General features: G+C 39.1%; 1 protein-coding gene across 4 annotated transcripts in view; it reads left to right on the forward strand.

Moving 5' to 3' along the window:
- SH2D4A (SH2 domain containing 4A) overlaps positions 1 to 11,954 on the forward strand; it is an 83,302-nt gene that overhangs the window by 61,039 nt on the left and 10,309 nt on the right. The gene's annotated exons all lie outside the window — the stretch shown is intronic.

The following is an 11,954-nucleotide window of genomic DNA, read 5'->3' on the forward strand; positions in this document are numbered from 1 at the left end:
GGCACTGTATTCACTGTGGGATAGATTTATCGCCACAAATAAAACCCACAGGACGGGAGGGAAAAGTGATATTCCTGGTGACTTACCACTCGGTTGTTTGATTGCAACTTCCATCAAATGGCCACCTTTTCCTTCCATTGAGGGAGACACAGTTATGGGGGTGGGAAGCTGGATAGGACGCTGGCTGAGCAACCTTAAACAAATCATTGTTTTTTTCTGTAGGAAACCAATTTATCTAAGTCTCATTTTCCCCATCTGTTAAATGAAGGAGTTGAACTTTGTGGTCTTGTCAGTGAAAACTGGCTTTGATCCCTTGTTTCCAGTATGTAGTTGAGTGTGCAACATAGGTGGTTGGATCCTGAGCAGATACCAGTTAGTAAACATTTTCTGTATTTGACTCAAGAAACTTGGTTCATGCCCCTCTTCCACCCAACGGATACTTCACGGACCTCTCTGTTTCTTGGATCTCAAGAAAAGTGAGTGGCTTCTTGGCTCAGTTGACTTCCATAAGGTCCATGGTTGAATTGGACTAATTGGCTATATGGACAACTAAAGGTGCTTTAAAACAAAAATACGGTCCCCTCCCAGAGTATGTTTGTCCTCAGGATGTCTTGGTTTGAATTATGTTTAAGACATCTTTCCTTGAAGTAGTGTCATCTCACACATAAATATACCACAAAAAGTAAACTCCCAAACACATAGCATGGGAAACTTTCTAAAAGGAATAGTTATTTGTGATAGGCTTTCTCCTAAAGAGCTGCTTGTGCGGTCAGAATGTCACAGCGGAACTGTCTGGCGTCACAGCGGAACTGTCTGTCTGGCGTCACAGCGGAACTGTCTGGTTTCTCTTGGAAGTGTTCTGTCCTTTGGCGATTCAGACTTCGTTAAGTGTCCATCCCAGAGGAGTCCCTTCTCCTTCCCAGGATGAAGTTGCAAGCCTCCTTCCTTTCTGCTTTCAGACACTGGGGAAGAGATGATGGTGTCAGAGATGAACAGAAAGAACGTGGGGCAATTATGCATTAGCCGTGGCTGTCTCAGCTGCCTGATAATGCCTTGCTTTCCTTTTTAAAATAAGCACCGAGGAAATCAGCCACTTTGTAGTTTGTGTGTCTTTGGACAGAAGAGGCTGTCATCTCTGATTATAAGATTGGTAGTTTTTTTAACAGCAGGGAGTAAGAAATGGAAAATGTCAGTTGTTATTAAAAACCCTGGGACTTTAACAGGCAGTTCTGTTTGAAAGGCTGAAAGCTAGGAAAACAGACTAAAAATCGAGTTGGAGCTTTGGTTAAAAAATATGACTGTTGAGTTTTACATAACGTAACTCATTCAGGTGTGCTTATTTTCGATTTATTTTCACTTATACACATATTTTTCAGACTCATAAGCAAAATTAAAAAATGTATAATTAATAACCAGGACATAGCCACATAGTCAGTATACATCTCTATTTTCAGTTTCAAGAAGATACAATTTCACATTTTCAGGATAAAGAGAATATGCATCACATCTTATCTCCTTGAAATATAATTATCACCAGAAACCAATTCTGAAATATTAAAATGGTAGCCCTTTGTAGGTTTATTATCTTCTTTCCTTTGTCACATCCACCATGAATTACCCTTCGTAAGATGCTATTTTGGTTGCCTAATTTTTCATCCCACAAAGTTTTATACTTTCATCTTTTTCTCTCAATTAAGCTCGAGATAAGGATGGGAGTGAGTAGGAGAGGACAAAGGGATTGAAGACTACTGGACTTCTGGCTTTTGTGGCTGGGAGGAAGGTGGCTGGGCTATCAATGGAGAGAAGGAACATAGGGGATGGGGAGGGTTAGGGAAGCAGAGAAGAGAACAGAGAGTTCTATTTGACAGCATGATAAATGTAGTTAATAGAGTATTGTATGTTTCAAAAGTGCCAAAGGAGTAAATTTTGAATGTTCTTACCAGAAAAAAAAAATGCTAAGTATTTTAGGTGATGGATGTGTTAATTAGTTTGATTTAATTATTCCACATTGGGTTCATAAATCATAACATCACCTGGTATCCCATAAACTTACACAATTGTAAATTGAAGATTTACAATGAAAAAGTTCCAAACTCCTCCCTGTGATCCACAATGCCTACTTGATCTGCCCCTGTCTGTTGCTCCAGACCCATCTCAAGCCACCGTCCCTGCCTTGGTCACCTCTCCAGGCCTCCCTTCCATCCCGCAGACACACCACATTGTCCCTACCTTAGGGTACTTGCAGTTGCTCTTCCTGCATGCCTCCCTTTGGCTGACTTCTTAAGGAATTGACTCGCGTGATTATAGAGGCTTGGTAAGTCCCGAATCTGACAGGGTAGGAGGGAAGGCTGGACATGTGGGGAGGAATGGCCTTTTCCATCCAAATGCCTCCTGCTGGCAGTGTCCCTTCCTGCTCAGGGGAGGTCAGCCTTTGTCATAGTAAGGCCTTCAACTGACTGGACAAAACCCACACATATTATGGAGGGTAATCTGCTTTACTCCAAGTCCTCCCATTTAAATCTCATCCAAGGCCAGGTTAAAATTAAAAAATTAGCCAGACATGGTACTGCAGGCTTACAGTTCCAGCTGCTCAGGAGGCTGAGGTGGGAAGATCACTTGAGCCTAGGAGTTCGAGACTGCAGTGAGCTATAATTGTGCCACTGTGCTCCAGCCTAGGCAACAGACAAAGACCTTGTCTCTTAAAAGACCTTTTCTTTTAAGACCTTTAAGAAAAAAAAAAAAAAGAGAAGAAAAAGAAAAATAACAAGTGCTGGCAAGGATGGGGAGGAATTGAAATTCTCGTGCACTGTTGGTGGAAAGGTAAAATAGTATAGCATAGCCACTGTTGGTGGGAAGGTAAAATAGTACAGCATAGCCACTATGGAAACCAGTATGGCCAGTTTCTACAAAGTGAAACCACAGAATTACCCTATGATCCTGAAATTCCAATTCCATTGGGTAAATACCCAAAAGAACTGAAAGCAGCTCTCCAAGAGGTATTTCCGCACCTGTGTTCTCAGCAGCACTATTCACAATACCTGAAACACAGAAGCAACAGATAATGGGAAAGCAAAATGTGGTCCATCCATAGAATGGAATATCATTCTACTTCAAAAAGGGAGGAAATTCTGACATACATGACAACATGAATAAATCTTGAGGACATGATACTAAATGAAATAAACCAGTCACAAAAAGACAAATACTGTACAATTCTACTTATGTGGGGTATTTAGAATAGTCAAAATCACAGAGAAAGAAAGCACGTGGTAGTTGCCAGGGGCTGGGGGTTGGTGGTGAATGGAGCATTATTAAATGGGTAGTTTCAGTTTCACAAGGTGAAACGACTTCTGCAGATGGATGGTGATAATAGCTGTACAACTTTTTTTTTTTTTTTGAGGCAGGATCTGGCACTGTCTTCCAGGCTAGAGTGCGTGGTGTGATCTTGGCTCACTGCAACCTCTGCCTCCTAGACTCAAGTGATCCTCCTGCATTAGCCTCCCAGGCAGCTGGGACTACAGGCATGCACTACCATGCCTGGCAAATTTTTTTGTATTTTTTTGTATTTTTTTTTTTTTTTTTTTGTAGAGATGGAGTTTGCCAGGTTTGAGTTGTTAGTCTCAAACTCCTGGCCTCAAGGGATCCACCTGCCTTGGCCACCCAATGTGCTGGGATTATAGGTGGGAGCCACCACAAGTGGCCAATTGTACAATATTATGGATGTATTTAACACTGAATAGTACACTTAGAAATGGTTGTCCCAGCACTTTGGGAGGCCGAGGCAGGTAGATCACCTGAGGTAAAGAGTTCAGGACCAGCCTGGCCAACATGATGAAACTCCATCTCTACTAAAAATATGAAAATTAGCCAGTCTTAGTGGCAAGTGCCTGTAATCCCAGCTACTCAGGAGGCTGAGGCAGGAGAATTGCTTGAACCTGGGAGGCAGAGGTTACGGTATGCCCAAGATCATGCCACTGCACTCCAGCCTGGGCAACGAGAGTGAGACTCTGTCTCAAAACAATAACAACAAAATGGTTAAGGTGGTAAATTTTATATAGTACATACTTTTACATAATAAAGTCTCCATGTCTCATATTATATGCAAAAATAAATTATGGGTGGATTGTGCATGACACAACAAGCAAAAACCATAAAGGAAAAATAGCTAAATTTAACCTCATTGAAATGAAAAACCCCTCTCCCTTAAAATGTGTCAAAAGACAAGTCACAAACTAGGAGAATACATATGTAACTCATATGATTGACAAAGGATCAGTATCTACAATATATGAAATCCTACAGGTCAATATAAAAAATCAATTCACTAGAAAAATGGTCAAAAGATCTGTATAAGTAATTACAGAAGACCTACTTATCCAGCCAGTAAAATATGAGCTCAATCTCACTATAAATTAGTACAAATTAAAATAAGATTCCACTGTGCACCCATAAGAGGAATGGAAAATCAAAATCTGGCAGTATCAAGAACTGGCAAGTACACAGGGAAACATTCTCAAGTACAGCTGGTAGGAGTATATACTGGTATAATCAGTTTCGTGGGCATTTAGCAATATGCAGTATAATTAAAGATGCACATAGCCTACCTCCTAGTAATTCTGCCTCTAGATATATACTCTGAAGAAATGATCATGTTTACAGTGAGACATGTTCAAGGGTGTACACCACATCATTTTCTGTAATAGCAAAAAAGTTACAGCAAACGTAGAAGAGATGAATAATGATACATGTGTATCATATGTGTGTATACATATATTACATATATATAAAATAAAACACCGCATGATAGGTAAAATGAATGAGCTTGTCTATATGTATAAGCAAGGACAAATCCCAATAACAACGTTGGAAGAAAACATTATGTGTAACATCCCATTTAAATGTTAAGCACAATACTACATATTTTCATTATCATATATATGTTTACAGCATAAAATATAGATGGAAATCACAGCTTCAGAAGAGAGGTTCTGCAGAAGGAGACAAGGAAAGGAAATGGGATCAAAAAGTAACAAGGGGGCCTTAATTCTATATGGCAGGATTTTCTTTTTTTTTTTGAGATGGAGTCTTACTCTGCTGCCCAGCCCAGGCTGGAGTACAGTAGCGCCATCTAGGCTTAATGCCAGCTCTGTCTCCTGCATTCAAGCGATTCTCCTGCCTCAGTCTCCCAAGTAGCTAGAACTACGGGTGCCTGCCAGCACATCCAGATAATTTTTGTATTTTTAATAGAGACGGGGTTTTGCCTCATTAGCCAGGCTGGTCTCAAACTCCTGACCTCAAGTGATCTGCCTACCTCAGCCTCTCAAAAGCACTGGGGTTACAGGTATGAGCCACCATGCCTGCCCTGGCAAGTTTTATTTCTTAAGAAAAACAGATAGGAAGTAAATATGGCTGTTAATATTCATTGTACCTGGAGAATAGATATAACATTTGTTATATCACTGGTGTTGTATTTTTCTTGGTACTTTCTTTGTGTTTAAAATATTTCATAGGAAAAATCATTTTTTAATGAAAGGAAAAAATTAAAATTTGTATGATCTCTTTCATGCCTGTGGTTTTGAGGATTTCTGAGATTATTTTGCCTGATTACACTGAGAACTTCAATCTAGCTTCATTAAGGAGACAACTAACTGCTCAACTCAATGTTGTCTATTGCAAGCAGACCAGCACAGTCTCACCAAGAAAGATGCCTCCATGATTAATTTTATGGGTCAACTTGACTGGGCCATGGTCCCAGATATTTGGTCAAAAATTATTCTGGATGTTTCTGGGAAGAATTTTTTGGATGAGATTTGTTTTTATTATTATTATTATTATTGAGACAGTGTATCACTCTGTTGTCCAGGCTGGAGTGCAATGGCGTGATCTCAGCTCACTGTAACCTCTGCCTCCTGGGTTCAAGCATTTCTCCTGCCTCAGCCTCCTGAGTAGCTGTAATTACAAGTGTGCACCACCACGTCCAGCTAATTTTTGTATTTTTAGTAGAGATGGGGTTTTGCCCTGTTGGTCAGGCTGGTCTCAAACTCCTGACCTCAAGTGAGCCACCCGCCTTGGCCTCCCAAAGTGCTGTGATTATAGGCGTGAGCCTTTTAAGAGACAAGGTCTTTGTCTGTTGCCTAGGCTGGAGCACAGTGGCACAGTTATAGCTCACTGCAGTCTTGAACTCCTAGGCTCAAGTGATCTTCCCACCTCAGCCTCCTGAGCAGCTGGAACTATAAGCCTGCAGTACCATGTCTGGCTAATTTTTAAATTTTTTGTAGAGACAGGACCTCACTGTTGCTCAGGCTGGTCTGAAATGCCTGGCCTCAAGCAGTCCTCCCTCCTCAGCCTCCCAAAGAACTGAGATTACAGGCATGAGTCACTGACTGTTTTCTTTCTTTTTTCTTTATTTCATAGCAACTATCCTAGAGGATGGGAGGTCATATGTCGTCATGGTTTTGATTTACATTTCCCTAATGACTAGTAATGTTAAGCACCTTTTCATTTGCTTATTGGCCATTTGTATATCTTCTTTGAAAAATGTTTACTTGAACTCTTTGCCCAGTTTTGGATTGGGTTCTTGTTGAATTATAAGAGTTCTCTATACAGTATATTCTGGGTATCAATCCTTTATTAGATATCTAATTTAAAAATATTTTTGCCTGTTTTATGGGTTGCCTTTTTAATCTGTTGAGAGTGTCTTTTGATGTATAAAATGCTGTAATTTTTATGAAGTTCAATGTGCCTATTTTTTTCCTGTGTTGCTGGTGCCTTTGGTGTCATATCTAAGAAATCACTGCCAAATCCAATGTTGTGAAGATTTGACTCTCTGTCTTCTTCAAAAAGTGTTCCAGCTTTAGGTCTTACATTTATGATCCCTTTTGAGTTAATTTTTATATATGGTGTTAGATAAGGGTCCAACTTCATTCTTTCACACATGGTTATCCAATTTTACCAGCACCATTTGTTGAAATGACTGCCCCTTCCCTATTGAATGGTGTTGGCCCGTTTGTCAAAATTCATTTGACCACTTCTAAGCATTTTTACTTCTGGGTTTTTATTATAATCTATTGGTCTATAAGTCTGTGTATATGCTGGTACCACGTTGTTTTGATTACTATAGCATTGCGTTAAGTTTTGAAATGACTGTGTGTGAGTCTTCCAGTGTTTTCTTCTATTTTCAAGATTGTTTTGATTATTTGGGGTCTCAAGATTCCACGTGAATTTTTAGATGGGTTTTTCTACTTCTACAAAAAATGTCGTTGAGATTTTGGTAGGGATTACACTGAATCTGTATATCATTTTAAATAGTATTTTTATCTTAATATTAAGTTTTCTGATCCATGAACATGGGATGTGTTTTTATTTACTTATGTCTTCTTTATCTCAGCAATGTTTTGTAGTTGGTTTTTTTTGTTGTTGCTGTTTTTTTTTGTTTTGTTTTGTTTTTTTAGACAGAGTCTTGCTCTGGTGCCTGGGCTGGAACGCTGAAGTGCAGTGGTGTGATCTCTGCTCACTGCAATCTCTGCCTCTCAGATTCAAGCGATTCTCCCATCTCAGCCTCCCAAGTAGCTGGGATTACAGGCTCCCACCATCATGTCTGGCTAATTTTTGTATTTTTAGTAGAGACAGGGTTTCACTATGTTGGCCAGGCTGTTATTGAACTCCTGACCTCAAGTGATCCACCTGCCTCAGCCTCCCAAACTTCTGGGATTACAAGCATGAGCCACTGTGCCCAGTCATCAGTGTTTTGTAGTTTTCATTGTATAAGTCTTTCACTTCCTTGGTTAATTCTAAGTATTCTTTTTTTCTGGTTTTTTTTTTTTTTTTTTTTGAGACGGAGTCTCGCTCTGTCACCCAGGCTAGAGTGCGGTGGAGCGATCTCCACTCACTGCAAGCTCCGCCTCCCGGGTTCACGCCATTCTCCTGCCTCAGCCTCCCGTGTAGCTGGGACTACAGGCGCCCGCCACTGCACCCGGCTAATTTTTTGTATTTTTTTTAATTTTTTTTTATTAATTTCTTTTTTTGAGACGGAGTCTTGCTCTGTCGCCCAGGCTGGAGTGCAGTGGCCGCATCTCAGCTCACTGCAAGCTCCGCCTCCCGGGTTTACGCCATTCTCCTGCCTCAGCCTCCCGAGTAGCTGGGACTACAGGCGCCCGCAATTTTTTGTATTTTTAGTAGAGACGGGGTTTCACTGTATTAGCCAGGATGGTCTCGATCTCCTCACCTCATGATCCACCTCCCAAAGTGCTGGGATTACAGGCGTGAGCCACCGCGCCCGGCCCTAAGTATTCTTTTTGATGATAGTGTAAATGGAATTTGATTTGTAATTTCCTTCTCAGCGTGTTCATTGTCAGTGTATAGAAATGCAACTGATTTTTTGTGTATTGACTGTGTATCCTGCCACTTTACTTAATTCATTTATTAGTTTTAACAGTTTTTTGTAGAATCTTTCTGGTTTTCTACATAGACGATTGTATGATCTGACAGCAGAGATAATTTTACTTCTTCTTTTCTAATTTGGATACCTTTTATTTATTTTATCTAACTGCTGGAGCTAGAACTTCCAGGAATTGTTGAATAGAAATGGCGAGAGTGGGCATCCCTGCCTTATTTCTGATCTTAGAAGAAATGTCATTCAATACTAACTATGATGTTTGCTGTGGGTTTTTCATACATGGCCTTTACTATGTTGAGGTAGTTTCCTCCTCTTCCTAGTTTGTTGAGTTTTTATCATGATAGGGTGTTGCATGTTGTCAGATGCTTTTTCTGCACTGAGATGAGCATGTATTTTTTTTCATTTATTCTGTTAATACAGTGTATTACACTGATCAATTTTCATATATTGTACCATCTTGCATTCCAGGAATAAATCCTACTTGTTATGGTATATGATCCTGTTGATATGCTGCTGCATTAATTTTGATAGTAACCATGTTACTGTAATACTATCTTTTATAATTGCCTATGTGTTTACCTTTATTGAGTTACTTGTTTCTTCATTTGGCTTTGAGTTACCGTCTGCATCCTTTCATTTCACCATGTAGCATCCTTGGACATTTCTTGCATGGCAGGTTACTGGTAACAAACTTCCTTAGCTTTTGTTTACCCAAGAATGTCTTAATTTGTCTCCCACTTTTAAAGGACAATTTTTCCAGGATTGGCCAAAAGAATCAAGAATCAGTAGGATTCTTGATTGACAGTTGTTTTTTCTTTTAGTATTTTGAATATGCAGATAGTCCTAAACTTACAATGGTTTGACTTACGATTTTTTTACCTTATGATGGTGTGAACGTGATACACATTCAGTAAACACCATACTTCAAGTACCTGTTCAACCATTCTGTTTTTCACTTTCAGTACAATATTCAATAAATTACATGGGATATTCACTTTAAAAATGGTTTTTGTGTTAGATGGTTTTGCCAAACTGTAGGGTAATGTAAATATTCTGACCATGTTTAAGGTAGGCTAGGCTAAGTTATGATGTTCAGTAAGTTAGATGTATGAAGTGAATTTTTGACTGACAATATTCTCAACTTATGCGGGGTTTATAAGGATGTAAACCCCCCATCATAAGATAAGTTGAGGAGCGTCTTTATTGGCTCACTGCTTTCTGTTCTCCAAAACTAGTGATGAGAAATCTGGGGATAATCTTATTGACCATCCCTTGTATGTGATGAGTTGCTTCTCTCTTGCTGCTTTGAAGATTCTTTTTTTTTTTTTGAGACAGAGTCTTACTCTGTAACCCTGGCTATAGTATAGGGTGTGATCTCGGCTCACTACAGCCTCGACCTTCCAGGTTCAAGCAGCCCTCCTGCCTCAGTCCTGTCAAGTAGCTGGGACTACAGGCACATGCCACCACACCTGGCCAATCTTTGTCTTTTGACAGTTTGATTGTACCGTGTGTCAGTGTGGGTCTCTTTTAAGTTCATCTCACTTGGATTTCATTGAATTTCTTGGATATTTATATTAATGTCTTTCATCAAATTTGGGAAGTTTTCATTATTTCTTCAAATATTCTCTCTGCCCCCTTCTTTTGATAGTTCCACAAAACATATATTGGGTCATTTGATGCCGTTCCATAGGTGCCTTAGGCTGTGTTCACTTTTCTTCATTTTATTCTTTCTGTTCCTTAAACTCGATAATGTCCATTGTCCTGTCTTCAAGTTCAGTGATTCTTTCTTCTGCCCACTTAAATCTGCCTGTGAATTCCTCTAGCGAATTTTTCATTTTAGTTATACTTTCAGCTCTAGGATTTTTTCCTTTTTTTTTTTTTTAAGGTTTTCTCTTTATATTTACATTTTGTGCATACATAGTCTTTGAGTAGATCTGTCATCGGGCCTTTTTCATTCCGGGACAGTTTCTGATTTGTTTTCCTTTGGGCCATATTTTTCTTTGGATTTTCATGCATTGTGATTTTTTGCTGAAAACTGGGTATTTGAATGTAATCATGTGGTAACTCTGGGAATCTGATTCGCCCTCTTCCCCAAGGCTTACTATTTTTTTTTGTTTCTATTGTTATAGGCTTTCTCTATGTCAAGGATCAGCCTGAGGTACAAACTTAAGGTCTTCACAGCTCCTTTTTGAGCCTGTACCTTTCCGTGGCCATGAATAGTCATGTTATGATTTTCTCCATATATGCAATTATTTTTGAATGTCCTAGTCTTTAGTGTCTGGCTCCCAAAAGGGGGAAAAAATTAAGGGGGAGGGATTTTGAAATGTAATGACTAGATTACCTAGGTTTGAGTTGGGTTTTCTTCTCTGTAAAATGAGGAGGATAATACTAATCTATGTCATAGAGTTGTTTTTATAAAGTAAATCAGCTAATATTATGTAAAGTGCTTGGAATAGTACCTAATACCTGGTGTTTGTTATTTTGATTTATCAGAATTGTGCAGTTTAAGTTCATCGTTCCTGTTCCCCTACCTTTCTTTTCCTATCATTTTGAGTAACAGTGTAAGTAAGCAGCACTTCAATAAAATAGATTGTAATTACTGCAAAAACTGCCCTATGCTATTTCTACAAGTGTTTATTTGGGGCCTGTCTTTAAAAGCTAGGAGGCCACCTCAGAAGCAAACAGTAATTTGGAAGGACAGAGGGTCAACACCCTCACCAACAGAGAATGAATGTTTTTGGGCAAGTTTGGCAGGACATTGCAGGTTAAGGTTGAGCTTGGGTTTGGGAGGGATGGCACAAAGAGACGGGGGTTAGTGTTAGCGTTTCTAAAGTAATAGCTCCCATTTTCTGGATTTATGATCTTCTAAATATTGTTATTGCTTAAATCTGCCTAATTTTGTCATCCTTTATCTCTTCTTATCCTGTTGTCCTTGAACGACCATTTTTTCAGGTCGGGACGGTCTTGACCTTCAAATGCAATGCCTGTTTTATTCATTTGGTTCTTGCATCTGATAGCCAGATTCCAACATTCTTTAAGAAAGACCTTATAGTCTGTAATATCTGTAAACTAAGTAAATAATGTTGGAAAGTCCTTCTGGCCAAACTTAACATCCTGCTGACTGAAGAGTCATCCCAGTTATTCTGGCTTCAGATTATGAGTCTGCAAAGTATGTAGATACATAATTCATTTTACCCACTAATATGCTTTTAAAGTTCCCCAAGACAGGGCCAAAGAAAAAAATTGAGATCTGAAGTTCTGTCCGGAACACCACAGGTTCATTTCTTCATTCTATCAATATTTTCCTATTTCTGCTAAAAATAAAGCAATATATTGGAGCCGAGAAACTGGCAGGGACTGGGAGTGGGAAGACGGGTAAAAAGATAGAAATCTGTGTATAAACAAGTTTATGATTTAGAAATTTTCCAATTATAAACAATTTTTAAACAAAATTGCACACATTTGCTTTATGTATCAAGAGTTGATCATTATTCCTCTGAAATTTAATGAACACTTATTCAAATATAGATGTAATTAGATTTTTGATGAAAATCTCCAT

The sequence above is a fragment of the Papio anubis genome, chromosome 8 (assembly GCF_008728515.1).
Source record: "Papio anubis isolate 15944 chromosome 8, Panubis1.0, whole genome shotgun sequence".
Classification (NCBI taxonomy): Eukaryota; Metazoa; Chordata; class Mammalia; order Primates; family Cercopithecidae; genus Papio; species Papio anubis.